Here is a 24700-nt window from a genome sequence, read left to right on the forward strand (position 1 = left end):
AGCTGATTTAGGGGATTGGGAGCCTTTCATGGTCCTACTTTTATCTTGGGAACGGGGCAGCTGTTCTTGTAGGATGTGGATTTTGAGTGCTTGGAGAGGGAGAGACCGATGGGGTGTAGGCTTTGTCCTGCCCCCCTGGATGCTCCAGCCCTTGGTACCATGAAGATGGGCTACAGCGCATTCATGCACTTCTCTGCGGAGCAAAACCTGCCTGTGATGAGCTGCTGCGTTTCATTTATTGAAGGGCAAAAAGCTCAAACCTTAATTTTAACGGTTAATGCTTTTCAGCAAGGTAAAAGCAGAGGGAGGAGAGGGATTGCTTCCTGTTTAAGCACTTCTGTCAGATGCCAGCGTGTTTAGGTGAAAGGCTGGTGGGCTAAATCCCACCCCAATTAACTTCCACACCGCAGAGTGAGCCACGCACCCCCCGGGGAGATGGGTTCAGAGGAGGGTGAGGCAGTGCTGAGTTAAGCAGGGACACCTCTTACAGCAGGACCTGGTCGGGGGATACGCAATGCTGCCAGCAACGCGGTTGCTAGCTGAGGAGCTACAGGGTCTCTCTCGGGGAGGTGGTGGCCACAAAGATGTGACCTGGCTGTTCCCCACATACTGCTGGGCCGGGGGATGCCGAGATGCCACAGTGGTGCTGTGTCACCGCTGCTCCTTTCTATAAAGGATGGGAGAGGCGCAGAGGGGAGGTTGAGAAACAGTGGGTATAATTCAGGTTGATTTCTTCCCAGACTCTTCATTTGCTGAACATGTCACCAGCCGTGTAGTATATGGGGTGTTTCGTATCAATTTTCTGCAATGCCAGGCCATAAATAAAGAAAATAAATGTTGCGACTGTTAATCAGTCGCTGCTCACCCAAATGAGTTCCCTCTACATTTTCCTGTTCTATAATTACTTGTCACCTATTGCTAGTTTGTAACTTTTCGGTCTGTGATTCTGTTAGGTGGCTTTTTTCCCCTTCTTTTGACAGGATTAATCTGTTAGTTGTGGGGTTGTTTTTTTGGTGTTTGTTTTCTTTTTTCTTTTCCCAGGTGGAGGGAGTTAAAAACCTATTGATTGGTAGCAGTGGTTTCTTACGGGTTAGGAGCTGAGGGAAAGCAACCTCCAATCAGAGCTGTATTTTTTAATGTCTAGAACAAATATTTGATGATACCTGGTGCTGGCACTGTGCAGTTTGTGCCAACAGAGACTTTTTGCAAGCGTACGTTGATTTAAACCTGGTGTCGTTGCTGGGAGGTGGCTGCAGTGGTGCTACAAATGCAAGAGCAAGTGAATACTCTCCCCTTTTTCTGTTTGTCTTGTTTTCTACAGCTTTTCTGTGCTCTGGAGACACTGTGTCTTGCAGAACTCAGCTCCCTGCCCTGGTCTGCATTCACCCCACGCTGCCTCTCCTTTGGGGTTTGGGTTGGTCGCCCCGTTTTGCAGGTGGGGAGGTGGAGGCAAGGAGCCTTGCTTGCAGCCATCGTCTGCATCAGCCTCCCAGGCAGGAATCCCGACTCCCCATCCGGCAAGCTGGGACAGGAGGCAGAGGAAATCCCCCGTAAGTGATCGCTTCTGATGAGGACTGCTTTAAAATAGTTAAGTCTAATGGGCAAGAAACAGCTGTGAAAGCGTAGTGTAATTTTTCAGCCAGGCCCTCCAAGCCAGAAAACAGCGCTAACTTCATCTCCCTTCCCCTTGCACTGAAAATAATTGTAATTTACACACCGAAGGGACAAATACAGTGGAACATCTTGTGGCAGGAAAGTATTAACTGCAGCTGTCACATGCAGCCACTCCAGGGATGGGTATATTAGGGGGGAGGCTGTTGAGATGGATTTTTGGGGAAGAGTGCAGGGAAAACGAGCACAGGTTCATGGTGAATGTGTCCCTCGTGCCTCTCCAGGCTGCCTGGCAGAGCTGCCTGCTGCACGCAGGGATGCCTTGCGCTTTATATCCATTGAAACCTTCCCATACATTCATTTGCCTGGCAGCTTCTGCTTTGAAGGCAGAATAAAAGACTAAATTTCTAATGCAGTAAAGGATAAAACACAATGGGGAAGTTGGTCTGCTATACAGGAGGAATAATAGGTCTATTAGGTGAATACGTTTTCTGTGCACCCAGCCAAAACGTTTCATTAAAACAACGGGGCTCCTCCCTCCCCTGCTAATAAATTAACCTCTGCGGAGGGGATGGCTCTGCTGAAAAGATTCATTTTCCGAAGCGAAACACGAGCCTGCGTGTCTCACAGGGAGGGCTGCCCTGTCCTCCCCTTCGGGGGAGAGCTTGGGAGCTGGCTGGAGCCCCCAGTATAGGATGCTGGGCACTGGGATGGAGGCTGGTCTCTGAACCTACGGTAATTCATGTAGGAAGCTTCCTTCTTCATTTTCCTTCCTTTCTCCCAGCTCAAGGTCTGTCCTTGGTTTCAGACAGTTGAGTACCTCTTATTTTTGCCCTGTTTCTGTCCGGGGTCTGGCAGAAGCCTCGAGGCAGGAGCCCAAGGGACCACAGAGCCCACCCGCGCCTCCAGCCTGTCCTCTCCAGCCGTCCAGCAGCGAGCCAAGACAGCATCTTCCTCTGGCAGTTTCTAACCTTGCAGGGTCCGAGGATGACAGATGTGGATTTGGGGCCTCTAGTGGGATTTGGAAGGACGGAGTCCAAACATCCATCTGGCCGTGAGCTCGCCACTGTTGCCCAACCCTCAAAACGCCTCCAGGCTTTGGCACCCCTGAAAACAAGGCATTTTTGTGAAAGGCGCGTGGGATGGAAAATTGTTGTTTGTGTTCACAGAAGCTGGAGATCAGATGCTCTGAGCCATAAAGCAGCCTCATCGCTCAGGGCAGTGCTGGCAGGGGGAGAAGGGATTGCAAAAGCGTCTTCTGAAAGGGTTCAGGTAGCTTTTCCTGCTGGTGCAGCCGCTGCTGCAAGGATTTTGGTAGCCAAGCTTGATATGGCAATTCCTCTTCCTTCCTGCAGAGCTGGTCCCAGGGCCACCAGCAGATCACCAAACCCAAAAGGCACAAACAAACCAAACATCCCACAAGAATTTCCATCAGGGCTGTGTGAACCTTGCCGAGGTTCCCACATACCTGGGGACAGCAGCAGGTCACCTGCCTTTCGGGGGGGACCGGGGACTGAGTGGTGGTAAATATAGACAAGGCTTTGCAATAAGCAGACAGTCCACTTGCTGAAAAGATCATATTGCAAGTCTAGTGCAGCCTTACATTCCTCCACAAATTATTTATCAGGATAAATAATTATATATTAGGACCATAGTGGATGCAAATAATTTAATTAATAATACACGCTTCAAGAGTAATTTGCAATTTAAAGTGCTGTATAAAAGCCCAGTATTAACAATACTTATTTTTATTTATTAATTACTGGCTCTCAAAATCTCCATGGTGAATAATTTCCCATCTTTTTAATTTTTAATTTATTTCTGTGGCTCTGGGGAGGGGAAAGGTGACCTTGCAGTGACCTTGTATGGAAGGTGGTGGACTGGGAGTCCCCGGCCCTGGTTCACTCTTGGCTGGGCTGTGACTTGTTTGTTTGACCTTTGTTGCTGGAGACTTGGGGATTTGCATCTGTGATCTTATGAATAGTTTTTGTTCTTTTTTTTTTTTTGGCTTGTACCTGTCACCTGGGACTGCCAGGCTGCTCTTTCAAACCCTGCGTCTGGCTGATGTTTGGTGAAGCTCTTTCCAAAATAGGGATGTGGTGCTTGTGCTGAGTCCTTCAGCGGAACAAAAATGAACCCTGGATGGGATTTGCAGTCATGGAAAGCCCCACCATCTGCCTCGCAGCGAGTGCCATGCCCAGTCTCTTCTTCTCCTTTCAGCTAACGCCTCCACTGCACAGAGACCAGGACTCCAAATTCTTCCTTTCTGGTCTGGGAAATGCAGCCCCCTTGGTATTACATCTGCCTTTGCTGCTGGAAGGGGCTTAACTGCTTTTCCTATGGAGGCAGAAAGGTGCTGAGCACCGATTGTGCCCTGACAAGGTCGGGAGGGGCAGGGATTGGTGCCTTTCCCCTTCGTAAGGCATCCTGAGAGCTGCTCGCTGTCCTGGCATCCCCCTTGGCTCGAGCATCCCACTGAGCAGGACCCCGGGCAGGCTGCTGGGAGCTGCGTGACAGCTTTGCCCCCTTTCCGATATCGAAGTGCTTCGCGTAACGTGTGACTCCTGACACTTCGCTGCCTCTTTCTCGAAAGCCAGCAGAACCTGGTGGGCGCTCGGATCCGCGGCATATGGTGCGAGTCGCTCCGACTGCACCCAGTAAAAGCAGTCTTGGGGAAATGGGTCGGGGAGCGGGGGAGGAGGGAAGCTGTGCCGGTGCTGCCGGAGCTGTCCCCAGGAAGCGATGCAGTAACGCAGCCAGGCGGGGAGCTGCTTTGGGGGTTTGTCAGGGGGTCTATCCAGCGCCGTGCATCGCTTTAGCCATGGGGCTACTGGGGGTTTTGCCACATCCCCGGGGTGGGAACCCCCCCACCTTGGTGAATGCGTGCTGGCCACCCCTGCTAATTGGGTGCCAGGAGGTGATGGCTGGTGCCTCTGGGTGCTGCAATGTCCCCCTGCTTGCAAGGGTGGCACCCACAGTTGAGGATGGAGTCTCTGCACATCTCACCCCACGGATGGCTGCAGGCTGACCTGGCCTGCAAGCCAAGGGGAACCGAGACCCAAAAAGGTCGGGTTCAGGCACTCTCTGTGTCACGAAGTCCCACGGGCTCTGCAGCAACGCTCTCTGCAAGAGCCGTAGCTGCCGCGGTGCAGAGGCTCAGTGCCAGCTCGGTGGGGGGGACAGCCGGCGGGTCGGTGCTGAGCGTGCCGGTGGTGGCAACACAGCTGCTGGCCCATCTGGCAAAGCAGGTGCCGGTGGGAGCTGGGGCTTTGCGTGCAGATGTGCAGGCAGCTGGAAATAGCAACTGGGGAGAGAGGAGGAACCTGGCGGCAAGAGATCAGCCGGGGAGGCAAGTGGACCTAATCCTGCCGTGTGTCGTGCTGGTCTGGCACTGGTGATGTGTTGGCTATGCTGGTGCCTGTGGCGGGTGAAAGGTGTGTGACCCTGGGATAAGCAACAGCAAAGCAAACCCTTTTGGGGTTTTGGCAGATCGCAGGTTGCCTGGTTGCTTCTTGGTTTCTCTTCGGACCTTGCTGCAGCATTGGGGGGGATGCGATGCTCCAGGCAAGGGTGATGGTGGGACCAGAAAGAGTCTTAACAAACATGTGGCTTGGACCTGGGGCACAACAGTGGTCTCAGCCCCGCGGGCTGGGGGAGCTGGCCTGCCTGAGGAGTGCACAGCAGATTTAAACCTGGTCTGGGTGCATGGGTTAAATATCCCTGGTCTGGGCTGAAGTGTTTTAATGTTGTTTCTGTGTTGGCAAGGAAAAAAAAAAAAAAAAAAATGGCACGTCCTTGTGTTTCCAAAGCCCCGACATGGACACAGCTCTGCCACGTGTACCCAGCCAGAGGCCAAAAGCCATCTTTTACAATTAAAGATTTCTACGTGAACGGGGTGCAGTGCTGCAGGTACCTCAGCACGGGCTCCGAAGCATGCACGAAGCCTTGGGGAACCACGCTGCACAGGGGTGCACAGTGACACCCCCGCTCGCTAGCGAGGGTGCAGGATGTGGACCCGGGTGCCCAACGCCAGCCTGCTCATCCCTGCCCCTCCGTGGCTCCTTCCCCCCAGCCGCTGCGGCACTTCGGGGCGCTTGTGCCGTGTCACGGCGTGGCGAGGCCACCCGGCTCGCGGCGAGAACACGGCAGGCGACAGGCCTGTCAAAGCGCTTGGGATTAGAGCCCGTCACAGCCGGCGCGTTGGCTTTTTCGTTTCAGACAGCCGTCTGCCGCTCCTGCTCACGGCCCCGGGGAGGTGGCTCGCCTGGGAGCCGGGGCTGGCGTGCCGCAGGCCGTTCCTGCTCTGCAGCCCGGCTCCCTGCAGGACCCTTCCCTGATCCGAGCCCCTGTGTTTAACAGAAACTCGGCTTTATCAGCTTTTGTCTCACTGGGCAATTTTTTCCTTTTCATCTGGCGCTGCCGGCAGGTCCATTAATCCTCCAGCAGCTGAAGCATGGTGTGATTCTTCAGGTGGAGTTTGGTCTGAGTCGTGAGGTCCTGATGGAGCCTGGAGGGATGGATCAGTCCAAAACTATCCAGACTCAGAGCTCCAAAAATCCAGAAACTGTCCCAGACATTTGTTGGGCCGTGGGCAAGATGATTTGCCTCCTGCCGCTGGTCCAGCTGCTCTAGGGAGACCAGAGATCAAGGAAAGTCTCTTTTTTTAAGGTAAATTGGCTTTGCCCATCCTAACTTTCCAAAATTACTGTGGAAGCTCAATCAGATTTCTTTAGGGATTTGTCTTCTGCAGCCTGTCTTCTAGGAGCTGGGATCTCTTGGCTGTATCCTTCTTGTAATTCGTCATCACAAGTATCATTTACCCTCCAAAGTCACGTCTTGCTTTTAATCAGTCTTTACCATTCAGGCATTCTGCAAACTGCTCCCTAGATGGCAAAGCGTTATCTTTCTTAATGAGTGGGACTTGGGGGACGCGGGAGAGCAGAGCAGCCCATTTCTCTTCATCACCACCGATAGATCAGAGCAAATCAGTTTTGCAACAACTTTAATAAATTGATTCAATTTGATGAGCCAAAAAAAAAAGAAAAAGAGAGGGAGAGATTAAAAAGTAAAGGAGGAAATAACATGGGATGCTTCCAGCAATTGTGGTGGATGGTAAATCTCTTCTTTATTACTCCTTTATTATTTCCAGCATCTGAAGTTTAAATAATTAAGCAGAATAAATGGTGGATGAATATTATTTTCAAGTTTTATTTATTGATTCTCAAAGGACAGATATGCAGAGACACCCAGTCAGAGAGGAAGCCAATCTCTCCAGTGGTGTAAATCAGAGTAGGATCATTAATGTGAATGCCATTTAAAGGAGATTTACACCAGCAGAGCATCCACCCTCCTAATTTGGGGAGGAAAATACAGAAGACTACATAGATTTTAATAATTTTTTGTTCTGTTTTCTGTGCAATTAATTTATCTTCCAATTTAAAAGCACATCAGGTTTGGGTTTGGCTTTTTTTTTTTTTTTTTTTGTGTGTGTAATTTAAATACATTTATTGACAGTGCTGCTCACTCTAAGGGTCTTTTCAGGCGTCTGAGACTGGAAAATCTCCATGTGCCTGCGGGTTTCTGCTCACAGCATCTGCAAGGCCGGGCTGGTAGGCTGGAGGGGGAGGAGGTGCTGCACCGTGCAGCTGGCGCTGGACTTCCAATAGGTGCCAGAGTCACCAAATCCCGGGGGCTGCTGGAAGCAGGACGGGGCTGGGAGCGCCGGGGGCTCTCGCCTGGGCAAGCTGTGCAGGTCAGGGGTATTTGCAATGCCCGGGCAAGGATTTCCCAGGGCCAAAAGACTTAATTCTGCTTGAGTTTGATGTGCACCTTCCTCTTGATAATACCCGCTTTAGCAGTGTCTTTATTCTTTTAAAAATACAGTGAAACCCCTCCCGCCTGGAGCCCACCCCTCTGCGCAGGCCCCAGTCTGCCGCGGTGCCGGGCTCCTGCGGCACCAGGTTGCGTTTGGGGGTGAACATCTTGTCGCGCCTTCGCTGTTCTTAATTGCAGCTTCAGTCCCAGGTCGCCGCTGATCTGTCCCACACACCCGGGGGGGTCTCGCCTTCCGCAGATCTCCGGCACTGGGATATTTTTGGCAGGAGAAAGAGGTGGCGGCTGCTACAGCAAGAGCATCAGAGACCTCAGAGAAGCAGAGGCATGCGAGCTGGTATTAACAGTGGGGCCAATTAAGGAGACCAGGAATTAAGTCAATCTGACACCTGTAAGTAAATTAACCCGAAGGAAATACGATGTTACATGAAATTTCTGCTACACGGGGAGTGACATATAGATAAAGCAGCCCTGTGAGCAGATAAATAGGTGGTTCCTTTCGCTATCCAGCCTTGCCTCTGTATTAAAACCAATTAGGACGTGTCACTGGTGCGGTTGTAGCTGATGGTGATGGGCACCGGAGCGGGAAGCACTGTCAGTTTTCTGGAGTCCTGAACTCGGCTTACTCCAGGCAAGTTTCATCATGCAAAGTTTCAGCATCATGAGAAGGAGTTTCTCATGCTTGACGGAGTCCTGAAATACAGAAGCTGGGGTTGCGAAGCTGGATGTGCGGCTCTGACTTTTATGGCTTCATTCTCCACTGCTGAGCTTGGTTTGGGGTTGGGGGGAGTTATTTTGTTCCAGCAAGATGGGGAGAGTCTCAGGCATTGGGAGCTTGGCTTGGGTCCCTTCTCATCTATTACCAGCCTGGAAATGAAAAATCTGGCTGTGATTTGTAGCGATTGCAATGGAGCAGAAAAGCTGTTGACACCTCTGATCCATCGCCGTTCATTTTTTTTTCCTGTGCTCCCTGATAGGACTGGCAATTGGTATTTGGGGAGTGCGAGCAAGGTGGTGTTCATGGCCTTTTCAGCTCCACCAGCAGCACCTGCATTGCAATGTGCCGTAAGGTTTGTTTGGGCCAACTGGAGAAAAATTAGGAAGTTTATAAGATGTTTCAGAGGAGCACCTGAAATTTGGGAGCTGTCATTGCAGGGTGCCTTTGCTACCAAATGAAGGAGGATCTGCTATTGCCCTTGGAGATGTGTGATTCTCGTTATCTCCCTGCCTGGAAAGCAGGCTGGGAAGCCAGGAGGCTGGGCTGCGTTCCTGTCTCTGCCAACGGATGTCAAATTAATCTATCTAGCATCTTTGTGAATATTTTTGCCCAGCTTTAAAATGGGGGCAGTTATCACCTGCCTTTTTTAGAGGAGGTTCGTGTGTTTAAGAGGAACTGTGCGTGGGACTGAGTTTTGCTCCTACGCTCCCAGCAGGGGTGAGATTTGGTCCTTCAAAATGTCACTTGATAAACAACAAGTAATGATAAACACTTATTGTTATTCTCCCTTTTTTCCTTCTGTGGGAGTAGATGATATTGCTAAGTGACCGAATACTCATTTGACCCTTGAAAATGCAAGAGTCATGTTTAATTCATGTCTTTTATTTATAGATTTGGACTCCTCCAGTTTCTCTCCTGCGATGCACAGCTGCTGCTCCAGAGCAGAGCGAGGATTGTCCGGCCAGAGCCTCTCTCAAGGAACAGCCTTCAGGACCATGCTGCAGCAGGAACACCACCGGGCGCCGCGTCAGCTCCCTGCACGCTGGTGAGAGCTTGTAAGAACAGAAATATGGGAAGTTTTGCAGCCAATTCACATGGATATTTTTGGTGGAGTAACCACAGCTTGCTGCCTGCCTGCCTCCCATCAAATCAAGGGTTTTCCAGTGGTATCAACATCAAGCAAGTTCCTCCAAGAGACCAACCCTGGAGGATGAGGAGGAAGGGAGCCACGTTTCCCTGTCCCTCACCCCACGGTGCCCTGCCGAAGCCGAGGGTTGAGCCTAAGGGTTGGAGCAAACAGCCCAGCAAGGAGCTGAGTGCAGTGCAGAGATGCATGAAGCCGGGAGATCATTAATCAGATTAATGAGGACATGATCTAAAAGCCACATATCGATGACAAAAATGATTGAGTGGTGCTGGACAGAAACAGCACGGGCAGAGCTGGCTCTGGCACGGCCTCTGGGATGAATGCTGGTTGTTAGCAGGGAAAGGCAGTCCTGGGATGTGAGGCCAGGGGCACCCAAGCAGAAGGCAGGGACATAATCCTTACTCCCAGCAAAGCACTGGTTAAACCACTGTAATGCAGATAGCTGTGGGCAAAGCATCACAGAAAGGAAATGGAGAAGCAGCAAAGAGAGGGAATTGCAGCCTGGAGGAAGATAAAGGGTTTAGAGAGGATGGCTGTGAAGAAAGCGATTAGACGAAATTAAACATGGACAGACTGGAGGTGGAGGCTGGGGAAGGGGAATCTGGCTGTGCTGGTGTGAGGGCACATTGCTCTCATTGCTGAACTGTGCAGGTGCTGGGAAGAAAGAATGGCATTAAACAGAGCAGGAGGCTTACGTGCGTCAAAGGCCAGCGAGGCATTCCAGCACTGGGACCAGTTCTGGGCCGAAACCAAACAGCACAAGAGCAAAGTGGTTGGAGGAGGCAGGAAGATATTGATTCCTGCCTGGTGAAGCCCTAATGAATCTGAAGGAGCTTTTGGTAGAGCTCTTCTGCCTCTGTTTTTTCAACCTGGCAATTAAACATCCAGCATGGACATGTTTCTTCCCTTGGACAGACCTCTTGCAAGGGACAGACAACCTTGAGGCGTCACTGGTTGCCTTGAACTTGGAAGCTTTTTCAGCTGGGGAAAGCCACGGGAGATGGATGTGTCGCCCCCAGTACCTTGGTGCACTGGCTTGAAGCTTGCCCTGCCCTAGGATCTCTGAAGATGCCGGAGGACCAATTCTTGTGGTGTAAATGTTGAGGGCAGGGTTGGAGTTTGGGCACAGATGAGGGTGCGCTCTCGTGTCCCAGCGGTGCTGTCAAATGCACTCACGTTGCTTTGGTGGGGGAGAGGATGAGATGAGCTCCCGGGTTCTCTCTAGATCGCTGCTGCTGCTGCTGCTCCTGGGAGGTGCACAAGGCCACAGTCCTAAAATTTGCTTCCTCGAAATCGCCACCAGCCTGTGGGAGCTGTGACAGAGGCAGTGTCGCACCAGTGCTGTCGTGTTGATCACAGGTGGCTGTGCCATGTCTCGAGAAGGATGAAGAATGACTAGGAGAGTTGGGAAGTTCACCACAGGACTTGTCTGAAAAAGATGCTGCTGGGAGGGGAATGCACCGGATCGTGGTTTGACCCCCGGTTCTCCTTTCTCACTGCCCCTTTTCTTCTTAAAAAATAGGAAATAATTAAATCTCATCAGTGGCTTTTAAAAGCCAACTGAAAATGTCCTTTATTAAATTACCACCCTATTGATCTAGCAGTCATCCGAAAGGGGATTGATTGAGGACTTAAACAGACGTGCAGCCGGGCCAGACGTTCAATTAATGTGCATAAACGGGCAGTGGAGAAGCAATTTTCAGAGTAAGTCAAGCAAAAGATCAATCCTGTTTTGCCTCCCATGCCAAAGTTGCTGCTGTATTTATTTTTATGTTATTTCATCCTTTTTTTTTTTTCCCCTGTCCCTCTTATGATAAGCATGTTGTTGAGAGGCAGCACTCAAAGCACAGCTCACTGCACTCATGGAGCCATCACTCCCTTCCTTCGGGGCTTGGAGATGACACATTTGCAGAAGGGTCAGGGAAAGCCACGTCATCTCAAGGGACTCACACCTGAGGGTGTGAGCAATGTAAATCCGAGATTCTTCATTAAACTCCTACAGAGAAGGCAGTATGCATCAGAAGACCTGTCGCCTGCTTTGATTATTCATGTGTCTGAGGAACTTTGAGTTGCCTTTCCAAATCTGGGGAAGATTTTTGGGGAAAAAACCCATCCTCTCTATTGACTGCTTCCTCCCACCTCTTCACCATATGATAATTCCAGCTGGCTGCCAGGGGCAAAGCAACTGTGATGGGTCTACAAATATTCAGCTTTGCTCTGGCCTTTCCTATGAATCCTCCAAAGAGTGCCTGTGGACACGGCAGAAGCGTGGGCCAGAAGAAAGCATTTGAAGGCAAATCACTTTTCTGTGTCTGGCTGCTCTGTGAGTAAACTGCAAGAAATACTCCGGGTGGTTTTTTTTCTCTAGACTTGGCAAGAATCCCTGATAAGAAATGCTGGTCTCCGAAGGCCGTCAGCCCAGCTCTGCTGGCTTCAGGGCTTTGCTCCTGATCTGCGCTAAGCCAGAGGTAGGTGGCATCACCCCCTGCACGTAAAGGGGATCGCCTGTGGTTTGAAGCAGTCTAAGGAGAGAGCAGAGCCAGGCTGCCGAGCCCCAGCGCGTGGGGAAGACTGAGCTAAGGCGTTTCCTGGCTCCGGGCAGAGCTGAACCACGGACCCGGTGAGCTGGAGGCGCTGAGGTTTCCCTGTACCTGATGCACCATCAGTGCAGACCCGCTGGGGAACCAACGGGACTTCACAGCAGTGACACCGGGGACCTTGATTGTACTGCTGGACACACTGGGGCAGAACTGGAGCCCAGTCCCCTGCTCTGGTTTCTACTCGTTCAGCTTTTGCTAAGCAGCAGCTGAAACTCCTACATCTCTGTCAAGCAGCAGAACAGGAATTTGCTGGGGTGAAGGACTCTTGATCTACTGCGCTCGGGGAATATGGGCTCAAAAACATCTGTGCAAGATCTTCCACTTTCCAGTCACTCTTGTTTTTGAACTCTACTCCTCCTGGTTGAGTGGATGTGGGGTCGCCAAGATCTCTACAGTGTGGACACATGGAGAAGGACGCCTTCCCCTCACCGACCCGAAGCCAAGCAGTCTCCTCCTGCCCCACCAGACTTTGCCATCCCCTCGCTCTGCTGCTCCGTGCAACAACGTGACTTTGTGCATCTCCTCCTGTGGGAAGAGGGGACCGTGTCCTGACCTGGCACCACCGGTGAGTCACCATGGCAGATAGCCTCCCCTTTCCTTAACGGCATGGCTCTGGCGCTCGCAGCTCCTTCCCCAGTGCTGGCAGGAGGGAACGTGCTCAGAGCTAAAGCCATAATTAGCAGGAGCTTGTTGCAAAGGCTGTGACCAAGGGGCTTTTCCTGTTTGTTACGTCTTGAGAAGCCTTTCATTACGTGGATGGAGAAGCGTTATTCCCCTTCCCCTTTGTACACTGCGGGATTTCTTCTGCCAGACAGGCTGTGCCAGTCAGACAGCTGTGCTGTGCGGAGGGGTGAGGGTGCCCTGGGGTTCACTCTCCTCCTCCTTCTCCCTGGGGAAACATGGTTGGAGCTGCTCGTGGCACAGGGAGGAAGGGGCAGGAGAAAAGGACAAGGGGGGCCAGGGGGGACGACCATGGGAGGTGAGCTGGAGGGATTAGTTTGGTCCATATTTGTTCAGTCCAGTGACTCAGGAGCTACAAAAGAGCTGGTGGGGGCAGCAGGAGCATAGCCCCTCTCCTGGGTCCTGGGTTGGGGTGAAGGAGGGTGAGCGGAGCAGGGGGGTCAGGGGTCCCGACCCATCTCCTCTCTCAGCCTGCAGTGCCCACAGGGAGTGGTGGAGCTGGAAGGGAGCTGGTGGCTCATTTCCCCTCTCATCTGTGTGATACAGTCATTTTTGAGGAAGATAAATTATTGAATGGGTGAAATCTTCAATTAGAATGTACTGGGGCTTTTTACAGCACCTGAATGGGAGCTGCTCCTGCGGCAGATAGAGACCTCTCATCTCCTTTTCCTTTTCTTTTTCCTTTTTTTTTTTTTTTTTCTCCCCAAGATCGTTGTTTCTTTTCTGCTCAAGAATAACTGTGCAGGAATAGATCTGCACCCCAGCAGCAGGCAGGAGCCATGCCAGCAGGGGAGAGTGGATGATGTCTTTTAAACCAAGAACTGGTCAGCAGTGAAAAAGATATTTTTGTGTTTGTTTTTAAATTTTTAATAGCCCTGCTTTTTCAATTTTTGGAGCCAATATTTTATTTTAGTGCGTTACTTTATCCCTGGTAGTACGGGCTGTAATTTAATGTGATTCTGTGTTAATAAAAGTATAATCCTTCTTTCTCTCTTACTTGTTCTTCCCTTGGTAATAATCAAAGAAGTGAAGCATGTCAGTAAAGGGCTGTGAGCATCAGAGCGTGCCTGGGTGCGATGAGGCCCCCGTCGCTGGAGCGATGGCTTGCTCCGGCCAGTGCTTGTGTTCCCTTTCCCTGTGTCTTTACAGCTGTGGTTTTTCTCCCCAAAAGGTCCCTGCAGCATTCCCACCATTCCAGGACAGAGATGCTGAGCGCTTGGCTTTGAGGTCTGCTTCTTCTCCACGTGGCTCTTGGGATTTATTCCCTTCCAACCACCTTGGGCCGCCCGAGGCATGAGATGGTGAGTGCTGGGGTGCTGATTTAGATGCTGCCCATCACCCAGCAGCTTGGCAAAGCTCCACAAGCTGAGGAAACGCCAAGCAAAGTCACTGCTGGGGGTAAACCCCTCTGCCAGGGTCTTCTTGGGGTGCTGAGGTCATCCCAGCTGCTCCTGCAGTAGCAAACAACCAAACCACTTCCCAAAGCTCACCCACAGCAGCATCACAGCCCTTACGTGACTGCAAATTTGGGGGGCAGGGGGAAAGAAGTGATTTATACGTATAGTTGGGATTTTATTTGCATTTTAAATCACACTCTGCTAAACTAATGGACCCCCTATTTATAGATGACTCCAACATAAAGTGACTGCTAATTACTACAATTAATATAGCGTTAAAGGCTTGCCAGCCAACTCCACTGCAACTTGTATCGCCTACTCATTTTCAATTAAGGTACATTGACAAGTAAAATACGCAGTTATTAAGAGCAGAGCCCTGTTGTGTAATTATATTTTTTTAAAGTCATTAATCTCTTGCAATATTCAGTTTTGCACCCGATGGCCGGAGTGGGGACAGTCTGGCAGGACCACCCATTAGGGGATGGTGGTAGCATTTAGGGAAAGTAAAAAAAGGTGAGGTGGTTTTTTTTTTTTTTTGTATTGTTCCCTCAGGCTGTGGGTGCACATCCTTGGATAACCCACAGGACCATCGTGTCTGTGGCCGGTGGGTGCCCTGCTAAGTAGACTGTCCTGGCCATGCTGCACCTCTGGTGCTCTGGCTACCTGCAAGATCTTTCTGCATTAGGGTCAGGAAGAAAAGCCCCATCTTTGCAGAACTCTCTGGTGGGTGCTATCCTACTTTAATCGAGTTTTCAAGGTTCATCTCCACATTTATGATTATTTCCCAAGGTCTTTGGAGACACCCAGGCTGAGCTGCTTATTGAATAGGGCTTTTTTCCTCCCCTGTGACCAGAGAGCCATATGGGAAGGGCTCTGGGCTGTACCTTGTGCTCTTTTTAGGGCCAGAGGGAGAGCAGAGGAGCCAGGGGGATGGAGTCCCCGCTGTGCCATCCCCACTGGGGAGCCGAGCAGTCTCCTCCTGCCCCACCAGCTCCAGCAGATCACACTTGGCCAGGGATTACGGTGAACACCGACAACAAGGCTGAATCCTCGTGTTAAGTCCATGTACGTTAACTCAAGCCCCAGCAGCACAGCTCTGAGCCCCTCCTGCCCTGGGTCCAAGCCTTCCTTGTTTGATGTTTTGTGCACTTCTTGTCTGACCGTCGGTAAAGTTGCTACCAGCTGCGGAGGGGGCAACTGCTCTGTAAAGCAAGAGGAGAATAAATAGAGGAGAGTCGGTATAAAAAGAGGCTTAACTTCAAACAAGCGAGCAAACACCCAGAGCAGCGAAGGAGCATCAGCTTCCTAATGCCTCCAGCAGCAGCTGGTGAAATCATGCGCAAAATATTGCAGCATTAGGGCACACGCGGTGACAAGGTGTAGTGCTGTGATTATAATAAAGACAGACACGGGCCTTTAACACTTTCAAGCTGATGCTTTGATTGACTGCCTGAGACTCAGTGCTGGCAAAGCGGCTGGAGTCCTCTGATTGCCGGCATCTGCCTGCTGCAGGGAGCGGGGAAGGAGGGCTGGGGAGGGGGCCGGTGCCTGCATGGGGCTCCCCCCTTTTCTGGCTGCCTGTTGGGCAAGCTGATCCTGGATTCACCGTGGGAATCTGAGAGTCTAACCCACCTCCCAGCCATCCCAAGGGTATCCAAGAGCTCAGACTGTTGACTGCTCCTCATCCCCCTGCAATAAAGTCCTTGCTTTGCAGGTCTTGCCTGGTTTACCGGTGATTTTTTGTTTTCTTGGAGCTGAAGCTGCTTCTCTAGGGTCTGTCTCCTCTCTTTGGTCCGTGGTTTGGGCTTTGTCTCTGGACGCTCTGGGGTTTGCATTTCTTCTGACTCCCTGGGTACTTTCTGAGACAGAACTATTCGCCTCGGCAGCTGCTCATCTGTGTCTAGCCAGGTATTACAGCACTCCGCTGATTCCCATAACTCCGGGGTTTAAGCACCCAGCATGGCCCTTAGCACTGAAGAGCAGTAAATCTCCAGGTCCTTGTTTGCCTCTGGCTTTATTGACAGCACGGAGGAATGGCCAGGGCCACGTGCAAGGAATGAAGATATCTGAGGAGCTCTGTGCAGAGGGATGGCTGGCAGCACACGCGGTGGTTTGGGCCTTCAGACACATTTCTGCTGCTCCCTGGGAGGGGGTGGCTTCTGCCTCGGATGGCAAATGCAGGAGGGGGAACCTCATTCAACCCTTGCTCACCGGCTGGATTTTTTTGATGTTTAGATCCTTGCAAAAGGTGAATGCGTTGGGCATTTGTAGTGACTGCACTGCAGGTCAGGCTGGATGCTCCGGGTCTCCCCTGCAAACCCCTAGTCTTGCAGTGATGTCCCACAGGAGCTGGACACATGGCTTTTGCCTCAGCTCAGCAGAAACTCCCCCAAACCTCCCAGCCCTTCCCAGCCAGCTGCCCACCTCATTCCCCGTCCCTAGCACGGTCCTGGTGTTTCTGCAGGCCGGAGCAGCCCAGCCGTGGGCTGTGGCCATGGTGGCTGTGTTCCTCCACTGTGCCCTCTCCAGGTTGCTGCAAATTGTGGATGAGCCAAGGCAAGGAGCAAGATGGGCCCAGCCTTCATCGTGCTGGGACAGGCTCCTAGAGTGTTGATTTGCCTGGAACTTTTCCTTCTGCAGTAATCCCTTAACTCCCCCCTCTCTTTCCCATACACATGAGCAAGTTTGCTCTTTCGTAGACGATCATGGAGTCCTTGCATGGGCTGTAGGAAGCCTGGCTCTTGCTGAGATGAGGGGAGCCAGACCTGAGCCAGAGGAGCAGTGCCCCCATGGGAGCGACAAGGCAGAAAGCCCATCCAGCAGACCAAGGAGGGTTCGGGCGCTCCATCCATCCCCATCCCTCCTGGTCCTGTGCCTTCTTGCTCCTTTGTAGTAGCTACGGATAAGGTTTACTCAGCTTTATGGCACTTTTGAGGAGGCTTCTAGGAAGAGATGCCTTTTGCCTGCTAAATTACCAACATCTCTCTCTCCTCTCCCCAGGGCTCAGCTCCATGGCTTGACTGACACAAAAGCGTTCCAGCATCGGAGACTGAGAGAGACAAACGAGCGATTTGCCAGGAAATTATCCCTTGGGATTCCTCCTCTCCCCAGTCAGTTTAATTGGGTGAGCTCAGGGTGGCTTTAATTGCTCTGCTCAATGCGCAGCTTCAACCCCTCCTCTCTTTTTTTGTCTCTCATCTCTCTCCTTCCTCCTCCTCCTTCCCGGCATCATTTATCTTCCTCCTCCTACAGCATCTCCCCTTCTTGTTTTTTCCCCAATATCTCTTGGAAACGGTGACAAGCTGAAAGCTGAAATGCTGTTCGAGTCCCTCACGGCTGACAGGTTCTTTAAGACTTCAGTGCTTCCCAGGGGGTGATGAACCGGCACGGAAACGCCTGGGATTCACCCGGGGGATTTGTGTCGGCTGCGGCGGCGCGCGGCCAAGCATGCTGCTGGTTGTGTGCCCTTTGGTGACGGTGGTGATGCCCGGTGGGATGGGGGTTGTCTTTTCACAGAAGCCGCCTTCCTGCCCATGTGCTTTGGGGCTGGCTTCTCCCAGACGAGCCCTGGCTTGGGCTGAGGTTGCAGCAGAGGCTGTAAGAGCCCAGTATGGGACTGGGAGCCCCTGGTCGTGGCTGGAGCCTGGAAGATGCTCCCTTACCCCTGCCTCTGCTTCCCAGTTGCTCTTAATATTTTCAAGGGGTTTGTGGTCGTCAAGTTTGTATATGGTGACTGTGGTGCACAAACTACACCCACTTAATTTGTCGTGGCTTTTGCTTGCTCTCATCCCAGAATTACCTTCAGGGCATTTTCAGGCTCAGCTTCTCAGTAGCGTCAATCAGGAGCATCCTGGGCTTGCCTGAAAGGCTCTGGGGAGGGCTGCAAGGACGGGGGAGATGGAGGGAGACGTTCCAAGCCCAGCTCCCCCTCCTTCCTCTGGGGTCTGGAGTCCTTCTACCTGTTACCAACATCTCCCACCTCTCTTCACCGCCGTCGCCAGAAGACCCCCACTCCCCCTGCCCAACCCAGCTGCAGCTCTCTGCTGCTCCTGAAAGCAAAGCTCATTTCTGGGGAGTTCGCAGTGCACCTCAGATCCCTGTCTGAATTTTATGTCGTGTTTGGAAACAAGAAGGAATAAGCAAGCCCACTTGCTGGCCAGCAAACCCCAGATTTGTGGCTCACTCATGGTCCCCAAGGACACAGCACGAGCGTCCAAGCAGCACGTGCAGCACTATGATGAATGAGGGATAATTTAAAATGGTAGCTGAAGTCCAAATTCTGTTTGTAATAAATACATAAACTAGTTAAAAATAAATTGATTAGCCAAGGATATCCTCTTAACACTCTTTAAACTCCAACATCTGTTTGTAATAAATAATTCAACCGGTAGATATTAATGAGGAGGCCAGGCACGGTGGGAGAGAATGCTGCTCAGGAACTCCGCAGAGACACAGGGCTGCCAAGAACCACGAGCCGGAGGAGCGGCTGCGGCTGCAGCCACGTCTCCGTGTGCTCTCCCAGGGGCTCCCCGTGTGCGCGGCAGCAACACGCGTGTCCAGCCGTGGCCCGCCTGCCACAGATACGCTTGCGTGGGTGGGGAAGCCGTGCGGCCAGGGTGGCACGCGTGTGCTTAGCGTGCAAGCTGCCCTGCCCGTGTGTTCGTGCCCTGTGCCGGCACAGCCGGCCCGCCCCGGGCACGGCACAACCTGGTCCTTGGGTGCAGCCACTCGCAGCCCCAGCCCGCGCGGTGCCACCTCCCTGCGGGTTTTTTATACGCACCTAGGGGTGCGTGCAGGCGTTGCGCGAGGGAACTTGTTGCGTTCGGTGTGTGCGCAGTTGGCGTGGGAGTTGCACGCGTGGGTTTTCTGGCGTATCTGTGTTGGGCTGCGGGATCCCAGGGAGGAAGCGGGCAGCCCTGGCCGCGGGAGCAGAACTGGCTGTCACGGGCTGATAATGGTTGGGTTTCTCCTTTTTTTAATCAGTGCTAACAGCTGCTGTGCCCAATGCACCAGGGGCTGCTCCTGGCACTCACGGTGAGCTGTCAGCCCAGGACTGTATCTCTGATCAGTCGGAGGAGCCAGCTGGAGTCACGCCAAGGCTGAGAGGGACTAACGCACTGGGGGGAGTGGGGGACACTGCCAGCTCTGGATGGGGGACAGGGATGAGGGCTGGACCCGCTGATACCCAGCCAGGCTGCTTGTGGTCCTCCAGCTGAGCCAGCACCGGTGGCATTGCTCTGTCTCTGGGAGGTGTAAAACCTCCAGCGTGGATACATCAGGAGAGGCTGTCCAGCTCCTGGTTTAGGTCTTGCAGTGGGGACAGCGCTGGATGGGGCCAGAGGCAGGGCAACGTTGGAGCAGCAGCCCAGGCGAGGACCCACGTGCAGGAGGGGAGGGGATGGGGGCCCTGGCACAGTCTGTCCTGCTGCAATCTCCAGGGCTGCGCTTCTATTCCCCCTCTGCAGATGGGCAGCGGGCGGGTGCCGACGGGCAGGGACGTGCTGCAGGTTGCTGGGGCAGAGCTGGCGGTGGGTGTTAAGGGTCTGAATTGCTGCGGTAACAAATAGCTCAGTCCGTTGGTTTTGCTGCTCTCCCAGGGCTGTGCTGCCATCGCAGAGCCACATCCCAGGCACCATCTCCTGGATCCCTCCCATGGGGTCAAACCCAGTCTTGGTATAAATCACTATTACTCCCCACAGTCCCTGCTCCCATGTGCTCTATGTCCTGTTGGCTTTCAGATGAATTAGCAAGAACCAAGTTTGTTTCTGTAAAAACTTAGTTCGAAACACATTGCCCTTTCCCTCTCTAGGCTGGATGTGTTGCCCCACAAAGTGAGACCATCCAAGGGCTGAGTGCTCTGCCATGGGTGGTGGGGACAGGACTTTCCCAAAATACCTCTTGGTGATGCAGTGGTGCTTGCACAGAGGTTTCCTCATTGCCCACATGGACCTACTTGTGCAAACCTGGCCATCGCTGCGCCGTGAGGCCACCCAAACCCAGCAGCAGCACCAGCTGCGACGCTTTATTGTTACTGTGAAATAGTGGCCGATGATTGCAGTGTTAATCAGGCTCTTTATGGCCCTCTGTGCAGCTACCCACATTAAATATTTTGCCTCCCATATTTTCTGCTGCTCTTTCAGCTGCTCGGCTTCAGGTGTAGGGCCAGCCAGCAGCCTCCCACGGGAGCAGGCCATCCCCATCGCTTTGGGTGACTTGTCCCCTGACTGGGGAGCAACCCCTGGGAGCAACAGCAGCCTCAGATGTGCCAGCGTGCACGTTTGCTGGGGTAAGAGGGAGAAAAGTGGCCAGGAGAAATGATTGAAGGGTCTTAATCCTGCCCGTGAAGTTCTGGGGAGGACCCAGACCTGGGAGGTGGTCAGAGGGACAGTGTGGGCAGGAGGGAGATGGACTTCTGCGCATGGTTGTCATCTCCCGTCCCCCAGCTGGGAGGCTGGTCTCTAACTCAGTTCCCAGCCTGCCGCCTCCAAGCATTGGTCCCTGCTGCTCCATCCTCTGCCAAGACAGCTCCCGAGGCTGTGACGAGGTGCTCCTCCCATTAATCACCCCCTCCCATTGGTGTCTGCCCAGGAATTAAACTCATTTGTCACTGCTGCCCTGTTCCCACTCGCCCCTCTCCCAACGTGCTCATCTTGCAGGGCTGGCTGCTTGTGGCAGCCCCGCGGCCTGTGTCCCGATGTCCCCAGGCACCGCAGGCCTTATCCCATCTCTTTCTGCTTGGAAATGTCCTAGGGCATGCACGGAGACAATTCTTCTGGCCCCCCACTTCTACGGCCCCATTACAAGTTGGGACCCCCCAGCACTGGCTGCGTTCAGAGGCAGTCCCCGAGCCTGGCGCTCGCTGATGCCACCGCACCAGGGCTGAGCGAGGCTGAGATGACCCACCTGCTCCACCAAAACCCACTGGCAGATGCCAACGAGCCTCTTATGTCCTCCCTTTCCCAGGGCTGAAGTGGCAGTTTGGCCCGAGTTGTTCTGCAGCCCGACCCTGAGTGTCTCAGCCCCCCACGCCCCACGCAAAACCTCGGCCGGGAGCATCTCTCGCAGAGTAGCAGGATCAGTCCCAGCCTCCTCCATCCCCCCGTGCTGCGCTACCCTGACACGCTCGCTCAAGCCCGCTCTGCTGGCGTGGCTCTCCGGCTTGCAGCATGTCCCCTGGGAACATTCCCCTGGCAGCCAGCGAGAGCTGCTCGTTAATTAGCCTCCCGTTACTCCCGAGCATCCCCTGCAATAACACACAGCTCCTGCCTTTTAACTACCTACAAGTAATCACTCAGTCTCCAGTAAAAAGGGAAGGAACAAGCCCCTGGTCGTGTTGTTAGCAATAATTTTCCTGGCTGTTAACCTGCTCCCGTACTCTAATTTTTCTCAGCAAAGCCCCAGATGTGGTGGAGAAGGACGGGAGCCAAGTGCAGCTCCCATCCCGCTGCTGACTTGCTGCCAGCTGCCGGTAGCCACACAATTAGCAGTCCTTATTCCTCCCTGCCCATCCCACGTGCTGGTTTTAAGGGCAAGGAGGGTGCATCCACGTGGGTCTGGGCAAGAAAGACTTCCCATTGCCAGGCACTTAGCTCAGGCTACAGGTTTTTATGAAAAAAGATGGAAAATGTGAATGGCTGCGATTGAGTTTTTTGCGTTAGTCCTAGAAATCCTGCATCGGCCTTGGAAAGGCAGTCAGGGCCCCTAAACATCTTATAGAGCAAGGAAAATACAGTCTTGCCTGAGATGTCAGCCTTGCCAGGCTATTCCCAAGGAGCTGGCTGTTTTCTTCTCTTGTTGCCTGTAAATCCCCGACACGCTTAAAGCCTCTCTCCTGATAGGGAGCCTAACGCCTGAGCCCTGAATAAACCTGCTGAAACTCCCCGGCTTAGCATGCTGAATGTAATGTTCTTAGCCAGCCTCATCGCAGCAAATCTCCATATTTCTCAGGGATAAACACTCACCTCTCCTCCCTCTGTCTTCTGCTTTGTGACTGATTTGCCACCGCGGGTGCAGTGTTGGGCTGTAATTGCTGGAGAGATGCTGAAGCCACTAAAAAAGTCTCTTTGTTTCGCCGTACCCCCTCTCTCGCAGGGGGGGTTGCGCACCCAGTGTGGTTTGCAAACAGCTCTTGCTTTAGTGGGAGAGGTTTTTGCGAAGAAAGAGCTGGGGGAAATACCCCTGAGCACCTTTCAGCTGGGCTGGTCCCGTCTGGCGATGGGGACGGGAGGGTGCTGGCGAGGCTGGCAGCGAGTGTCGACTGCTGAGATCGTCGTGCTACGGCCACGGCGAGGCTGAGCTGAGCCGTGGGGTCTCTGTGGGGTCTTGGCCATCGCCACCGCGGTAAGCAGCCATCGGTGGTGGTGCGAAAGGCTGTCCTGGGTGGGCTGGAACTTCTCTGAGGTTCACACGGCGGGCTTGGGATCCCTTCAGCTGGCTCAGGCAGGGCTGCTCAGTTTTACATAAATTCACCTGTGTTGGGCTGCTCCCTTTTGAATTTCAGATGCAAGGGGAGCTGAAATCCCCACCACTGCCCACACCACTGCCTCTCCTGAGCCGCTACTGGTGCAGAAAACCAGACAGGACTCGAAAACCACGCACAAGAGAGAAGGCTGCATCGAAGCAGGGCCAAGCTAATGCAAGCTCAGAGCCATGAAAGCAGGACCAAGCTAAGCAAGCTCAGCCTTGAAAATATCTGAAGTTGTGCTGTGAAACAAGGTGTGTTGGGGCAGGGTGTGTTCGAGGCTGTTTCAGCAACCCAGGGAGGTCCCGAGAGAGCTGCCGGGCTGGCGCAGCGCTGCCAGGAGCTAGCAGTGGGCTCCCTCCTGCTGCACGGGGGGGGCTTGTGCTGCTGCCAGAGTGGTGAGTTGGAGTGGTGGCCAGGGGCTATGCTTCCCTGAGGGTTTGGAGCAGCCCAGAGTTGCCAACTCCTCGCTGGGCTGGCGATGCTCACAGCTCTCCAGCCCCGTCTCCGTGCAGAGCGTGGGTGGACAAGGAGAAAAAGAGATGGTGGAAGGGAAGAGATTGGGGAGCTGATGAGAGGAGACAGACAGGCAGGGATTGTTCCTAAAGCACTGGGAAGGGGGGGGAAATGAGGATGTAGATCACCAGAATTGGCAAGGGACAGGCCATAAAGCAAAAATAAAAAGGTATTATAATTTATGATGCACAGTAAAAATATCCTGGGAACTGGGTTATGAAGAAGAATTCATTCTCTCGCCAACTCTGCGTATCTTTAAAGATGATAAATGACATTATGATTCTTCCTTATATCTGAGAGCTGGAAAATTCACTCCACCTTGGAGCTCTGTCCACGCCTCCGCTGTGCTCCTCCTGCTCCCCAAAAGACAAGGGCTGCTGAGCCCTGACCGGGCACAGTCACCCTGCGGGGAAGGCGTGGGTCCCCCAGACCGGGGCTGAGGACCCCACTCTTGGGGTGCTGTGCCTGGGGTGCCGCAGCAGAGCAGGCACCTGCCCCCCACACTGCACTGAGTTGCGCGTGGCCTCAGCGTTGCGTGTCTGTGTGTGTTACAGGGCTGCAGCCAGGACTTCTGCCAGCGCTTTTGGGGTGCTGTTTGTCCCTCCCATCCCCAGATCCTCCTGCCCACCTTGGGTGGCTGCTGTTGTCCCTTGCACGGTGCAGATGGTCTCTGAGCATCTCCAGGCACCCCGGCAGAGCTGAGTGGGGAGCCCCTGGATCACCATCCCCTGAAGGGTACGTGCTGGGGATGAGTGGAAGAAATTCCCTTTATCATGTAGAGCCACGGGGTCTTTGAAGCCAGACCCTGATCCAGGGTGAGAGAAGAGGACGAGGGCCGCTGTCTAGTGATGGAGCTGCTCAGCCACGTGTTGGGGCTGACCCCTCGTGCTGGCCCCGACTGCAGCAGCAGGAGTTGGCCTCTACTCAGCTGAACGCTGCGGAGCAATGTATAAACGTGGATTAGTTGTTCACAAGGTGGATTTAAAGAGTTAGGAGAGGAGAATGAAGCCAAAACTTTCTTTAAACTGGCACAGGCAGCTTTGGCATCTCTTTCCTCCCCTCTGCACAAAGCCAGCCCGCTGGGTTTCTTCTTTGATAAGAGCCCTTGATGCCTCCGTGCCTCCAGGCATGGAATAAAAGGCTTTAATTACCCACTGCCAGGCACCAGCAGCACTGCTGACAGCAGGGAGGTGCCTTCTGCCCACACCTTGGGAAGGAAAAACTTCCTACAAAAGGAGCCATTCCCATCTCATGTGCAGAAGCGTCCGCTCCTCCACCAGCTGCCGTGGGCAGAGCCCCTGCTCGGCCCCCCGCACCTCCCGGCTTCATTTGCCAGGGAGGTGGTTTCCCCCTGCTCACTCTTTTCCACCTCCTGAGCGCTTTCTTGTCCTTCCTCAAGGATACAGCTGCAGCACAGCAGCTCGCACGGGCTCCTTGCGTGGCTGGGGCACGGGCTCGGCAGGTTTCCCAGCTGTGGGCGGCTCTTTCTGGTGGGGGGTTTCAAGGCACCATCCTACCGAGTCCACCAGTACGGATGCCCTCTGCACAGCGGTAGACCCTGGACCTCTCCCGCTGGTGCTGTCTGCCCCGGCACAACTTGCAGCAATGCCTCCTGCTAGCAGGTGGGCAGCCCCACGGGTGAGTTTTTGGCAGGACAAAGCGGGATGAGACAGACCCTGCGCCCTGCGACCGCCTCACCCCAAACTCTCTCGCTGCCCCAGCGTAGGGAATGGCAGG

The 24700-nt window shown here is 53.3% G+C and overlaps 1 long non-coding RNA gene across 1 annotated transcript; it reads left to right on the forward strand.

Moving 5' to 3' along the window:
* The first annotated feature begins 10944 nt into the window (after positions 1–10944).
* On the forward strand, positions 10945–17237 carry LOC116965577. The gene is made up of 3 exons (XR_004409482.2): positions 10945–12473; positions 13761–13890; positions 16987–17237. It is a non-coding gene; the product is annotated as an uncharacterized LOC116965577 (long non-coding RNA).
* Positions 17238–24700: the final 7463 nt, after the last annotated feature.

Source organism: Tyto alba, unplaced genomic scaffold (assembly GCF_018691265.1).
Source record: "Tyto alba isolate M040663 unplaced genomic scaffold, T.alba_DEE_v4.0 Super-Scaffold_30, whole genome shotgun sequence".
NCBI classification, from domain to species: Eukaryota; Metazoa; Chordata; class Aves; order Strigiformes; family Tytonidae; genus Tyto; species Tyto alba.